Source organism: Diceros bicornis, chromosome 32 (genome assembly GCF_020826845.1).
Source record: "Diceros bicornis minor isolate mBicDic1 chromosome 32, mDicBic1.mat.cur, whole genome shotgun sequence".
NCBI lineage: Eukaryota > Metazoa > Chordata > Mammalia > Perissodactyla > Rhinocerotidae > Diceros > Diceros bicornis.
This window is the reverse complement of record NC_080771.1, coordinates 35,130,838-35,146,000: the sequence shown is the minus strand read 5'-3', so window position 1 is coordinate 35,146,000 and position 15,163 is coordinate 35,130,838.

The window sequence follows — 15,163 nt, the reverse complement described above, 5'->3', positions numbered from 1 at the left end:
TAGTGGTTATCAGCCCCTGGGAACGTTTGTTAAAAACACAGATTCTGAAAGTCCACCTCCGGAGATTCCGTTTCAGTAAGTAGTCTAGTTGTTATTGCTGCAGGACAAACCACTCCAAATTTTAGTGGCTTAAAACAACATCAGTCATTTATTTTGCGTAAATTTGACATTTGCGCAGGGCTTGGTGGGGGAGGCTGGTCTCTGCTCCGTAGGGCGTCAGTTCAGCCTGGGCTGGAAGACCCTCTTCCATGACGGCGCACTCACCGAGGTGGCGAGTTGAGGCCGGCTGCCTGCAGTGAACACAGCAGGCGCCACCCACAGGGGACTCAGATTCTCCCTGTGGTCTTGCCGTTGGGCTGCCTGGACTTCCCCACAGCATGGCAGCTGGGTGCCGAGAGAGCGTTTCCCAGAAGACAGTAACCTGGCATGGTATCACTTCCAACAGAGTATCTATTGATGAAGCAGCCACAGATCTGCCCAGATTCCAGGAGAGGGGATACAAACCCCAGCTCCCCATGGCAGAAGGATCAAAGAATTTGAGGCTAGCTTTCATTTGCCTTTGTAGGTCTGGAAAAGGGCCAGTGGATTTGCAGCTCTGACCAGCTCCCAGGTGATGCTGACGCTGTGTTTGAGGACCACACTTGGAGAAGTAGGCTCAGGACATCAAGAAATACAGCGCTTGTTCAGTCATCCATCCATCAATTAATTTATTCAATAAACGTCCTATAGGTATCTATGCATTTAGTATAAATAAATTACTTATCTATTTATTAATATGAATACATACATTTAATAAATATTTATTAAGCACCTACCCTCTGCTAGGCATAAAAGCAATGTGCAATTGCTCTTTGAATTTCCTGCAGCCCCTTAGCATATAGTAGGCACTTATTAAATATTTGCTGAGGGGGCTTGTTTTACCTGCCTATGGAGACTCTGCTGGGAAGTTCATTTTCCCATCCATTCCAAGCTCCATCAGAGGGGAGAAAGCACAGAGGCAACTTTTATGATGCTCTAGGTGCTAAGAGACCTGCATTTTACTTTGTGCTGCAGAAATTGTGGAAGCCATTGGCCTTTCGTTTCTGTGGTTTCTGGTGTTGGCTTCAATGGTGTTCTTGTCAGCCGTGCTGTTTTTCAGGCTCACAGTAAAGTCGATAGGCCAGAAAACTACTATTATGTCCATGCCAGCTCTTGGGGGAGTGACAACGTGCGTTCACCTCATCTCTGGAAGTGGATGAGGTTTGCTCTGGTCTTCTCAGGGAAGACACCCAGAAGGAGGTCTTCATCCAGGGCGAGCGGCAAACGTGGTCCCAATCAGCAATTTAACTCTAGGACTTGGAAGTGAGCAGCCTTTTTGAGCTCATGAAGGAAAATCTTGTTTTCTTTTTTTTTTTTCCCTGATTAGTATATATTTGACTTCTTTGAAAAGCTTGTTAACAATATTTCCCACCTGTAATTCTAACAGCAGATTCGCTTTAGCGTGCCATGCTGGGCTCTGCAAGCAGTCACTGACAGCCCGGGTGTCATGTCACATTCTATATCTGAAGCGGCGTTCCAGGCCCTGAGTGCACAAGGAAGCCGGCGTGCTTGGAAGATGCTTGGTCAGAGTTCAGAAGGAAGGGCTCTTCACCTCCCTGGAGACCTTGGTCTAAGCTGCCCTTTCCAGAACTTTCCCAGTGCCCTTTGTGCAGACTCTGAAGCCACTAGTGAGTGTGTTTCCATATCAACATATATTTCTATTGTGCCTCTTCTGGTTTTTGTATGTGAACACTTTGTGCTTTTAACATAAGAAGGAGGAAGATTGTCTTAGTTTGGATCCCCCGGAACCGGATCCTAAGACAAGGATGTGAGCGCAGTGATTTTTTTGGGAATTATTATGAGTTGACTGTGCTCCCCCAAGAGATGTGTTGAAGTTCTGATCCTGTGAACGGGACCTTATTTGGAAATGAGGTCTTTGCAGATGTGATCAAGTTAAGATGAGGTCACACTGGAGTCGGGTGGGCCCTAATGCAATGGCTGGGGTCCTCATAAGAGGCCATGTGAAGACACAGAGACAGAGGAGGAGGCCACGCGTCGATGGAGGCAGAGATGGGAGGGATGTGTCTACAAGCCAAAACGCCAAAGCTTGTTGACAGCCCCCAGGAGCTGAGGGAAAGGCACAAACAGCTGCTCCCTCTGAGCCTCGAGAAGGACCCAGCCCTGCAACACCTTGACTTTGGGCTTCTGGCCTCCAGAGCTGTGAGAAGATAACTATCTGTTGTTTAAGCCCCTCCCCCCTACACCCCCAGTGTGTGATCCTTTGTTACGGCAGCCCCAGGAGACCAGCAGAGGTGGCTTCTCCCATCCGTCCCCCGGGCTTACTTGCTCAGTCCTCACATTCTCTCAGCTTTCCCTGCAAATGGAGTCTTGAATCCAGCTGGGTTTGGCCAACAGCCCTGAGCGGACTTGGTTGCTCATGTTATCTTCCTGCCGGGACTGCCATCTTCTCTAATTCCTGGCCTCACAGGTCTCCCTCACCTGGCCCTGCCCTACCGCCTCTTCCATCTCGCTTCCCAATTATGGCAGTCTGCCAACAAGCACTCAGCATGTGCACACCACCTTATTAGTCCTCACACAGCTGTAGGAGGCCGGTGTTGTTCCCCTTGTCTTGTCTTCCTCCGGCCCTCCTCACTCCTCTTCCTCTCTTTCTCTGAGTTCCATCTTCTAGGAAGCCTTCCCTGATTGCTCACACTCGACAGCTGTGCGTTACCCGCTCAGAGTTCCGCGTACCTCCCTCCCCCTGTACCTGCCTCTGTGCCTGAATGTGCCAGGCACACACCTGCCCCAGGGCCTTTGCACTTGCCACCAGTGCCTAGAATGCTCCCCCCAAGTGTCTTTGTGGTTTACTCCTTCACTGGCTTCAGGTCTTTTCCAGGCAGGGTCCCAGCAGGAGATGGGAGTCACTCCCTATGATGTTTGAATGAAGGAGGTGGAGGAGGGTGAGGGATGGGGAGACCCTCAGGGACTAACAACAGCAGGGAGGTCTTTCTACTCCTGAGGCTATCGGGGAAAGGGGAGGTTCCTGAGAACCAGAGCCATAGGGCTCTCGTTGTGGGGGCGCAGCCACCTACAGAGACGAGGTACTGAGGCTGGAGGAAGCAGGGAAGAAACAGCCAACCTCTCTCTCCTCTGCCTCCCCATCCCCTCCCAGTGCCTCCCCTTGGCTGAGCACCGCAAGAAGCCAGAAGACAGGGGCCTGGGTGATGCAGCCGATGGGACCCAGTCCCCAGAGCAACGGGGCGGGCGGGAGAGCGCCGAGGCTCTGCTCTGATGCCCTCTTCTCCAGGAGGTCGTCATGCCTGTCCACTTGATTTGAAATTAAATACCTCCGGCTCCTCTCATCTCCCCTTCTGGCTGAATTTTGCTGCACAGCACTGACCACCAACTGGCATCTGATCTGTGTTTCTTATTTATTTTATCTGTCCCCCCTAGAATTAAGGCTCCCTGAGGGCAGAGATCCCACACCTTCCCTTACGTTTATTTTGAAAAATTTCAAGCCCACAGTTGGAAGACTAGGGCTATGAACACACATGTGCTCTTTATGGACATTCACCGTTTGTGACATTATGAAAGGCGGGGATTTTTTAAGTCCATTTTTTATGGACGTACACCTGCAGACAGAACCCTTCGCCGGCCAGCAGCATGAGGCGGGGCCTTTCCATCCTCTTACCGGCAGCTGTGCCTGAGGCTAGCGTGACGCCTGCACGTGTAGACGCTCCTTCACATTTGTGAACCAGGTGACAGCTGATGTCGACCCTGTGACTACCCTTGGCCTTGTGTGCTAATGCCCGGGCTCGGGGGAGCAGGGACCCTCCTGGCTCTGTTCCCTGTTGCTCAGCCTTGTCTCATTATTCCATCCTCGCCTCAACTCCATGAAGTGCTGTTAGTACTTTTCCCATTTATCGGATGATGAAACCGAAGCTCAGAGAAGTCAGGACATTTGCCCAATGTCGCCCAGCGGGGAAGGGGCATAGCCTGACCCAAACTCAGACACTTGGGGTCCTAGAGACATGCTCGGAGCCCTGTGCTTTATCCGCTGGCAGCGCAGCCCGGTGGCTACAGAGGAGGGCGACGAGGCCCGCCGCCGCTCCTGACCTCGGCTCTGCCGCTGCCGCTGTGGGGCCTTGGCAGGTGACTTCACTGTGACGGCATATTCGAGGCCCCACTGGACTCTGAGCGTGGCCGTATCCCAGGCTGGAGATGCCAGGACAATGCCGGCCTGTTGAGAAAGAGCCTCCCGCCCCCTTCACCGCATTTCCTCTGCTCTCTGCTGTAGCCTGGCACCGACCCCAAGCCTCAGGAAGCTGGCGCCGCTCCCAGGGTCTGCCCCTGCCGTGCCGCTGGCCTGCCCTTTACACCCGCCTCCTCACCCGCCCTCCTCACCCGACGTCTTCACCTGCCCTCCTGAGCTGCATCCTCCCCCGCCCTCCTCCCCCGCCCTCCCCAGCCGCCCTCCTCCCCGGCCTCCTGACCCCGTGCTGACAGCCACCTTCTCACGCGCTGGTTGAGCTCAGCTCTGCTCCCGGAGCTGGATGCATCAGAGGGATGTGAGAGTTTATTCTTTCTGGTACCTGAGTATCAAATTGTTCGTGTTCACACACATCTATGTTTCATGTTCACAGCAGAAAATTTAGAAAAATCACAGTAACAAGAAGAAAAAAGATGGCAGGTAATCCTACCACTCAGAGATAATGATTTTGAATATTTGAATGTCCTTCATTCCTGCCTTTGAGGTGTCTTAAAAACATGCATTGCTGCATTTCTCCAGCATTTTCTCTCCTCAGACCTCACCAATTTTCTCTTGTTTTATCCGTACACAGGTCTGTCGAGTGGGCATTATCACCCCCATTTTATTGAACTGAGGGGAAGGGACTTGTTCCATGTCACATAAATAGTGGTAGAACTGTGATGTCAACTCAGCTGGCCTGACTGCAGGATCTGTGTTCTTACCCAGAGACACACGCATGTGCGTGCACACTCACACTCTCTCCCACACACACACATGCATAGTGGTGGAGAGATGGAGCTGAACGCCGCTTTGGTAATTTTTGACGTATTCAGTGAGCAGGACTGTATTTCCATTTCACTGAATAGAATGTCCCCTGTACTTTTGTCCCTGCCCAGGAGCCAGGACGGGGTTTACTCAGTCCCTCCGTGCTGGATGTCTGGATAAACGTCACTGCAGCGAACATCTCGAGTTAACTCTCTTTGCACACAGCCTTGATTTTTCCCTTTCTATAAATCCCTAACAGCAGGGAATTCAAGTCATTGTTCATTCATATTGCAATTTTGGTAGATATTGCTAAATTGCCTTCCAGAAAAGCTGAACCAACTTACACTCCCAAGAGCTATATCTGAGCAGGAGCGATGAGGTTTTGAAAAATCTTTCTTAACTAGGGTTCTGGTGTCTTAGAGGCTTTTTTGGCCACTAAGACCCTGATAATGTTCCAAGGTGGAATATTCCAGTTACCTAGGAAGCTGGGCCAGTGATCTGGCGCCTGGAAAGGAAGGAAGGAGAGGGGAAGTGGGACGAGGAAGTAAATTCTGCACAGACTTCTGGAGAAAGGCTCTCCCTAGGATTAATTTGCTGCATATTTTGCCTTCCAAATTATTTGTGCACGAGGCCGACCTCTATAAGGAAGGGGAGAATTGACCCTGCCACTGTCAGGAATGAAATACACTTAAGAGCACCAAAAACTCTGTCCTAAAGCTTCAGAGATGATTTCAAGGAGGAGTGTTGAAATGACTGACGTGAACTCGTGAAATGACCCCCTTGGAGCGGGGCAGGCAGACGGCATGGATCAGAAGGTCCACCCATTCGACTATGTCCTGGAGGCACCCCGAGTCCTGGGGTTCCACCACCAGCCACACCTCCTGGGATAATCATATGTAACCCCCCAGACGCTTGCTGATGACTTGGGCCCCAAATAAAGAGGGTTTCCAAAGATCTAGCAGCTCATTGGAATAAGCAAGTGGAAGACAGTGTGGTGCAGGGAAGACCGGACTTGGGGGTGGGATGGACATGGGGTGAATTTCTATCTCCGCATCTTGCTAACCCAGGGTTCTTGGGGGTTGTCTCATGTCTCAACTTCCGTATGGGGGGCATGACTCCTACTTTGCAGGGCTGTGAAGATGACAGGTAATTGATCTGCCGGTGCCTGGACCACAGATGTTCACAAATGGTACCTGTGCTAATTTTTATCTGAAAATCAGAAAGGGAAGGAATGAGGTCCAGAGCCAGAGATTCCCTAGTCAGAGCAGCCAAAATCTCAGCTATAGGTGAAGGAAATAACTTCAATGGCTTGCTGCTCTTTACTCCATGATCTAGAATCTTCCCAGCAATCTTACCAAATCCCCCATTTTACAGATGAGGAAATGGGGATCTGAGAATTCTAAATGGAGACCAGCTGAAACCCCAGCCAGTGCCCTGTCAGGGGAGACCACAAACCGTGTAAGAAAATGGAAATTCATCTTCCAAATGATTTTGGCAGCGGAGGCTACAGACCTCGCCCAGGGAACAGAGGGGTTGGGGGGCGGGGGGCGAGTGGGAGGTCAGTAACTCTATGGATTGGCCTCCAGATGTGCTGAGGGACGGCCTCAGCCCTGCAGGGATGGCCTCAGCCCTGCAGGGAGAGAACACCCAATCGAGGGATTTTCTTACAAGAAAAACGCCATCAGAGGAGGCATCTCCTCAAGCTGTCTCAGGTTGGGCACAACTATGAAATGATTATTAACGTTTGAGATTTCATAATTTTTTTCAAATTATAAAGGAAGTTCTGAAAAGCGATGTCTGTTTTCCATAATTGGTGAGTGTTCCCCAGACGGCCGTTCAGCCACCTTGAAAATCAATGTTTGCACGACCCTTGACCCCTTTTTCGCTGACGAGTGTCTCTCCTACAGGTTGCTCCCAGGATGAAAACAATAAAAGCAAATATAGAAAAGTAAAGGCCTGAGGTTAATGTCTTTAACAAGATAATGTGACTTAAGGGAACTGTAAAGCAAATCATTCCAAAATTCCATTTATTCGCTGTGGCTCCAACTGTATTTTGAAACCATATGTATGTGCTGCCTGCGTGTCTGGCGGGGGACGGGGTCCGCTTGTGTGTTACTCCTTTTGATCATGTGTCAGGTTGTTAGTTTAATACCCTAATTATTCAAAATCCTTCAAAGATATACGAAGGTTGTTCAGTGTGACTGTGGAAATTCTTGCTCTCCAGGCCTTGCTCCTGCCTGCCACGTTTTCCAGACTCATCAACATCCTATGATCAAGTGAGGTTTGTGCTCCCGTGGGGCCGGCTTTCCCCGTGTGGTGTGAGAGGTGACATGTCCACCTGCAGCTCATGTCTCTGTGACACGAAGCCTGAGAATGACAACCGAAAAAGTCAGCTCAGCAAACAGATGTTTAGGTTACCCGATGCCAAACATCTGGCCTTTTGGAAATGGGGGGGTTGACAGACATGTTCTGGTTTAATCTGGATTTTGGTGTCAGGTAACAGGCTCCCACCCTGTAATAGATTCGACTTATCGCTGACATAATATTCCTTGCAGCTGTATACGCTCTACTCAAGCCACAGCCATCCCAGCAAGAGCGGGACGCGATGTTGTCCTCGTGTCTCTGTCATCGCGAGTGAAATATGGGGGTGGACCAAGATGGAACGCTTACCTGATGGTGGGCAGTGCAAAGTCAAACCACGACGACATAACGATGCACATGGCCAGGTGGGAAATGAAAACTGTCAACAAGTGAGGCAAGTGTCAGCAAAGACGGAGGGAGGGGAGCACAGTTCCAGGGCAGGGTGACTAGTGCTCCGTGAAGATGCTCCCGGGGCTGGGAAAGACAAGAAGGCACCTGTGCCAGACTGGGGAGCGGGGAGGCTTCCCCAAGGAGCTTCGCTGGGGCTGAGACCTGAAGATGTCAGCCAAACATGAACAGGGAAAGAATGCTCCAGGGTGGGGGCTGCCAGATCTCACCTCCCTCCACATAGTTCAGGGATCTTTTGGAAACCCAGGTCCGATTGCATCACCATCCTTTTAAAAAGCCCTCAGCACACGCTGTTGGCCACCTGGCCATCACTCATCCCCAAGTCCTGTCGCCTGTGCCTGCCTCTGCTACCAAGGCTGGAAAGGCCAGTTCCCTCTCCCAGCTGCCCTCGTAGCCACAGGGGCAGGAGAGGGCTCTTAGGTGAGGGCAGAGAGAGCTGGGGCCTGAGGGGAGGGGACCAGACACCAAGGCTGCAGGTGAACTCAGAGGTGTGGGCACCCAGGGCGCCTTCTACAACCTCCAGATGCAGTTCTGTGTCGTCACTTGGATCAATCTCAGTCCGGAAAAGAGCATGGAAGCCCAACCCCAGAGAGTGTTAGGGGCACAGGCAATTTTAAGTTGCCTCTTTGGACTCTTAGGAATTTTCTCAAATAAACACACTCTGCTTCTGTAGTCAAGACTTTTTTTTTAAAGAGCAAGAGAGGGCTGTCTTGTGCTCCCCATGAGCCCGACTTCACTTTCTGGAACCATCGGGGAGAATCTCGTGCTTGCCTTGTTTTGTCTGTAAACCGTGGGCTGCCACAGCCAGCTCTTCAGAGCCTCAGCTCTCAGTTTTCTCATCTTTAAGGTGAGGAGGTCTTGGCTTTGAGGGTCCCTTCTATATTTTAAATTGCTTTTCATGCCCTTAATTCTTAACAAGCCTCAAAATTAAAAAAGAAAAATTTAAGGCACTGAAGATTTCAGAACAACAAAAATATTAACATCTGAATGTGTAAAATACTTTCAAAAACCCTCTGCAAACCCTTGGCAGATCTCCACCCTCCCTGCGAGACTGGCCAGCCTGTTATCCTCCCACCGGCAGGGTATTTTTAGATCATTTTCAGCTACTTTTCATTGAATCTTAGTTTTTTCCCTCCCCCAGCCCACCGAGCACCTGAGGTGTAGAAATGAATTTATAACAGGAAGCCTTTGATTTTGGAGTCTTTATGTTTTTGAAGTCTTCCAAAGCAGGGCTGTAAAACAACTGGCTTGTTTTAAAGGAATGTCACATTCTCCACGCAGGGCTGGCACCTGTGTTTTCCTTAACGTGGGAGGGGACGTCTCTGTGCTGAGAGCGAGGAAGCGCCCGCCCCGTGGAGGAAGTGGGTGTCTGGGGTGAAGGCACCACACGGCCGAGCATCCGTCCCTGCTCCCCAACTCCCACCGGGGAGGGGAAGCCCAGAGGGGCCCCGAAGGCCTCCTCCATCCTCAGCCAGCTGGCAATACTCGAGGCCATGGAGGGTGATGCCTTTGTGCAGATTTGGGATCAGCATATCTCTATATCCTCATTCTTCCATCGCAAACACCACAGCCTGTAAGGTGCACCATCAACGTAATAACTGTCTTTATTGTGGAGAAGGACATGAAAGGCTATTGCATTAAATGCACACATTGATCAGAAGAGGCCTTCAGATTTCAAAAATGTTAAAATGTGATCCATACGCATCTTAGAACTGAGGAACTAAGATAAACAGAGGCTGAGTCTTCAAAGGATTCCGGATCTGCCCAGACCGCTGGGACCCCACTTAGCGAGGTGACCACCACATTGGAGTTTCCAGTTGCTTAGCCAGCTGCCCCACGTGGGATGGCGGCTCTGACCCGGAATGGGCAGCCTTAGGGAATCTCATCCAGCCCTCATCATAACACCTTGTGGTCGGTGTGTCTTCCTGTTGCGCCCATGAGGAGCCTGCGGCTCGGGGCACCTCATGCAGCTCAAGGCTGCGCTAGGATGTGCGTACAAACGTTGCTATAGCGACATCCAGATCTTAAACCCCAGTGCTGCACAACCTTCCACGTGCATTCACATACTTTGTTTCTTTTTCTCCCATCCTGGGTGATAAAGGGGGTCCTTCCAACTCTGCAAGGGCAGAGTTGAATAATTTCAACAGAGACAGTATGGCCCGCTAACTCTGAAATTTTTTACAGAAGAGGAAGCAGCTTCTGAGAGGTTGAAGGACATGTTCAGAGTCATACACAATAAGTGGTGGAAGCTGGGACTCAAATTCTGACCAGAACAAATTTCAGTCTAGAACAGGGGTCAGCAAATAATGGTCCATGGGCCAATGCGGCCCACTGCCTGTTTTTGTAAATAAAGTTTTATTGGAACACAGCCATGCCCATTCATTTACATATCGTCTATGGCTGCTTTGGTGCTACAGCAACAGAGCTGAATAGTCGTGACAGTGACCGTATGCTCCATGAAGACTAACATATTGTCTGGCTCTTTAGGAGAAAGCTTGCTGATCCCTGATCGAGACAATTGTGGAGTCAGTTTCAAAGTAATGACTGCCATGGAATCACATGAACAGACCAGGGGTCCCAACTGTAGCAAGACGGTCACCTATTAGTCTGGCTTAAATGCATAAAGCAGCATCTACTGCAGATAGTCTAGGTTTTCATACAGGGAATTGGGATCTTGAGAAACTGTTGGAGAGACTGGCAGAGTTCTCTTGCCAGTGGAATTTTAATTTATTATAGAACCTGCATGCTTTCTCCCACCTCCTGGCTTTGGCACAGATGGGTCCCTCTGCTGAGACTGTCCCCACCCCACCCCTTGTCAGGCTAGCAAGTGCTCACCTCTTCCAGGTCTCAGCTTCTTTCAGAAGCCCTCTTGGCTCCTCACTTGGGCCTGGGTGCCCAGTTCCTGTGTTTCCACAGCAGCCAGCACTTATCTGGAAAATAGAGTCACCACTCTGCCACACTATGAGTCTATTTACTGCTCCATCATCCCTGCGGCCAGTTGTGTCTTCCAAAGACCGCAGCACAATATTCCCGTCCCACATGTGACTTCGACACTCTTCCCATTAACAAGTGGGGTCTACATCCCCATCCCTTGAAACTCAGCAGTGTCGGTGACTGTTTTGGCCACCAGAGGATGGCAGAAGTGATGCTATGTGACTTCCGAAGCGGGGTCATAAAAGGCGACGCTGCTTTCCTGCTGTTCACTGGAGTGCTCGCTCTCAAAGCTTTCAGTGGCCATAACATGAGGAAGCCCAAACTCATCCATGTGGAAGGACCACAGGAGAGGTCTTGAGACTTCCTGAAGACTGGAGGCCAGCCAGCTTCCAGTTGTGCCAGCCACACCCTGTTCCCCCTTTTATTTCCAGCCACCATCTGCCTGCAACCACAGAGAGACCCTGAGCCAGAACTGTCAGCCAAGCCCTTCCCGAGATCCTGACCACACAACCCAAGGGAGATACTATAGACTGAATTGTGTCCTCCCAAAAAAGACACATTCGAGTCCCAACTCCCAGTACCTGAGAATGTGATCTTATTCAGAGATGGGTTTTTACAGAATCAATCAAGGTAAAACGAGGTCATTAGGGTGGGCTGTAATCCAATCTGACCGGTGTCCCTATAAAGAGAGATGATTAGGACACAGAGACACAGGGAGAACCCCATGAGAAGATGAAGGCAGAGATGGAGGCGATGCTTCTACAAGGCAAGGAAGGCCAGATTGCCAGCAACCACCAGAATCTGGTGGAGAGGCCTGAACAGATTCTTCCCCACAGCCCTCAGAAGGAACCAACCCTGCCGACACCTTGATCTTGGACTTCTGACTTCCAGAACTGGGAGAGAATAAATTCCTGTTATTTAAGCCACTCAATTTGTGGTACTTTGTTACGGCAGCCCTAGCAAATGAATACAGGAGATAAATAAAATGATTGCTGTTTTCAGCCACTAAGTTTTGGGGTGCTCTGTTACACAGTACAGTCATGTGCTGTAAAACAGTGTTTCAGTCAACCACGGACTGCATACCTGACGGTGGTCCTGTGAGATTAGTACCATAGAGCCTAGGTGTGTGGTGGGCTACACCATCTAGGTTTGTGGAAGTACACTCTATGATGTTCAAACAATGACAAAATCGCCTAAGGATGCATTTCTCAGAATGTATCCCTTTTGTTAAGTGACACATGACTGTACTAGCTAGCTGGAATATTCCCCCACAAAAGTCTAACCTTGAAGGCGGGAATCCCCAGCACACGGTATTATTTATTAATTATTTGCTGTCTGTGCTCGGGGCCAGCGAACGGATGACTGGCTACCATTACCCTCAGATAATTCCCTGCGCAGCTCTGCTGTTCGAGATCCATCCCCCAAGAATAAAGATCTGGGTGCAGCGAGCGGGGCTCCAGACTCGGAAACAATGTGAGCTCCCGTCGCACGCCTGGGAGCCGGAGTGAAAGCCACATGCTGATGCATTTCCTGAGCGAGCCTGTCCTGGAAAACAGGAAAGTCAGTGCCTGTGCATTTTTATGGGCACCCTCCACCAGATTTTGGAGGATGGAGGACTGAAAGCCAAACAATGCATGTGAGTTGTTAAAAAATGAGCTGGAAGGCCATATGCTTTTGCATTCAAGTGAGACACACAATCGAATGGATGCTAACGGCAGCTGCAATTGATGAGAAACTCCAAGACAACTCAGCTGTGAGAGCCGGAGTGTCTCCACGTGGTGCAGAGCCCGGAGGGAGCACAGGGCAAGGACTGTAGGGTTGTAGACAGTCAGGGGACTTGAGGGATCATGACACCCAAACCCCTGCCTCCAGGCAAGTAGGTGCCTACCATCCAAAATCGGGGTTTTTTTTGTTGTTGTTGTTAGATTTTTTTCAAAAGTACAGTAAAATGTTAAGGTTGAGAGTTGATAATTGACCTTTATGGAAAAGGTCTCAAGTCAAACATAACACATATTTGGGTAATGGAATTAGCTATCATTTAATCGGAACTTTAAGGAGAAGGAGATGGAAGACCAGAGAAGGTGGTAACTTTCCCAGATCATGCAGCTAGTAAGTGGCCGAGCTGGGTTTTGAATGCAGGCCCAGCAAATTCAGAGCCACGATCTTAACTGCTGAGCTGTGCACACAGGTGCCACAGCAGCACACAGGGTAACCCTGATGTTGAACAGAATCGACCTGATGCGGGTCGATGCCTGCAGGTCAACGGGGCACAGCAAGCTTTCGGGACACCTGGGGGCTGGAGGGACCCATGCGTCCAACCGTCCTCTGCCCATCCATTTCACAGTGTTAGTTATATTTAATTTATTCAATATTTTTAAGTCACGTAAGTGACCTTATACAACATTAGCCCTCTGAACTTAAAAATGGTAATTGACTCCTAACCATGCTGCCTCTTTAAGCCACTCTTTTATTTTTAGCTTTTCTGTTTCTTTACATTGTATGTATATGTCCTTATAATTTTGTAGTGAATACATATGCTTTCTTCAGCCAGCCCTGGGGTCTAGTGGTTAAGATGTGGCTTTCACCACACAGCCCAGGTTTGTGTCCCGGTCAGGGAACCACACCCCCATCTGTCGGTTGTCATACTGTGGTGGCTGTGTGTTGCTGTGATGCTGAAAGCTCTGCCACTGGTATTTCAAATACCAGCAGGTCATCCGTGGTGGACAGGTTTCAGCGGAGCTTCCAGACTGAGACAGACTTGGAAGGACCTGGCCATCCACTTCTGAAAAAATTGGCCATGAAAACCCTACGGATAGCAGCAGAGCACTGTCTCATACAGTGTCAGAAGGTGAGAGGGTGGCACAGAAAGACGGGGCAGGGTTCCGCTCTGCTGTGCAAAGCATCACTAGGAGTCAGAATCCACTCAACAGCACTAATAACAACGACATGCTTTTTTCACTTATTAAACTATAAGCACTGCATTGCTCTTTTATTTGCTATGTTTGTTTTGTTTTGCAGGGTAAGATTTGCCCTAAGCTAACATCTGTTGGCAATCTTCCTCCTTTTTTGTTACTGTTTCCGCCACAAAGCCCCAGTACATAGTTGTGTATAGTTGTAAGTTCTTCGAGTTCTTCTATGTGAGCCACCACCACAGCATGGCTACCGACAGACGGGTGGTGTGGTTTCGCACCCAGGAACCGAACTCGGACTGCCAAAGTGGAGCGCACCGAACTTCACTAGGCCATCAGGGCTGGCTCTCTTTTTTTTTCTGGTGAGGAAGATTAGCCCTGAGCTAATATCTGTTGGCAATCCTCCTCTTTTTGCTGAGGAAGATTGGCCTTGGGCTAACATCTGTGCCCATCTTCCTCTACTTTATATGGGAAACTGCCACAGCATGGCTTGACAAGCGGTGCATCGGTGGGCGCCCGGGATCCGAACCTGTGAACCCTGGGCCGCTGAAGAGGAGCTCGTGAACTTAACCACTGCGCCACTGGGCTGGCCCCTGGGCTGGCTCTCTTTTATTTTCTGTTAAAGGCCACACACTGTCTCGCCAAGTCAACGATGTAGACCTCTGCTGTTGCATTTTAGGTCTCTTTTTTCTATAATAGAACTATTGGCATGAACATTTTATACCTAGAACTTCTTCTTTTCTCGTTTGCTTATTGCCTTTTAATATACTTCTAGAAGTGAGATTTTACTAAGCAAGCTATATGACTATTTCTTATAGTTCTTACTATCTATGTTTAAGTCATTTCCTGAAGGGTAGTAAGAATTTCCTCCCCCACTGGCCAGGGGAGGGCGACCAGCCTCGCTAGACATTGCCAGCTTGGGCTACTAGTCTTGTCTAAAACAGTCGCTAACTTAACAGGTGTAAAAGGCCTGCAAATCTGCAGTTAGGACTCTGTGCAGGGAAAATGTATATTTTTTTGCTTCTGTGAGGAGCTCAAGCAGGTTCTGGTAGTGCAGCGTGTACTACTCCTCATTTAAACCGCACTAGCCTGGTTATTAAAATCATTCTTTTTACGTGTATTTCTTTATTTATTTTTCTGTGTAAGAAATGCTTTTCTTCAGCTCAACAGAACATGGAAGTCAGAAAAAACCCTGCCTTCTGCAAAGGATGTGAGCTGGCTTGTGGCCAGCGGCCGGACTTCACCCCTTGTAAATACCTCCCTTTCCCGTCAGGAGCCGGAGATAAGCCGTCCAGTATTCTGCCTGGAGAGGCTGGTGCCCTTCCATCAGCTGCGGATCCAGGCCCCCAGGCCCCCCAGGGATCAGGAGCTCTGAGTGAAAGGATGTCGCCACGGCCCCAGCATGGAATGTTCCCTAAACGTTGCCTAAGGAGAATCTTGTCGATTTTCTTTCATTTTCCAACCACCGGAGGGTGGGTTCTGTGAAGCCCTGCACAGGCCAGTGCCCATCCCGTCCGCT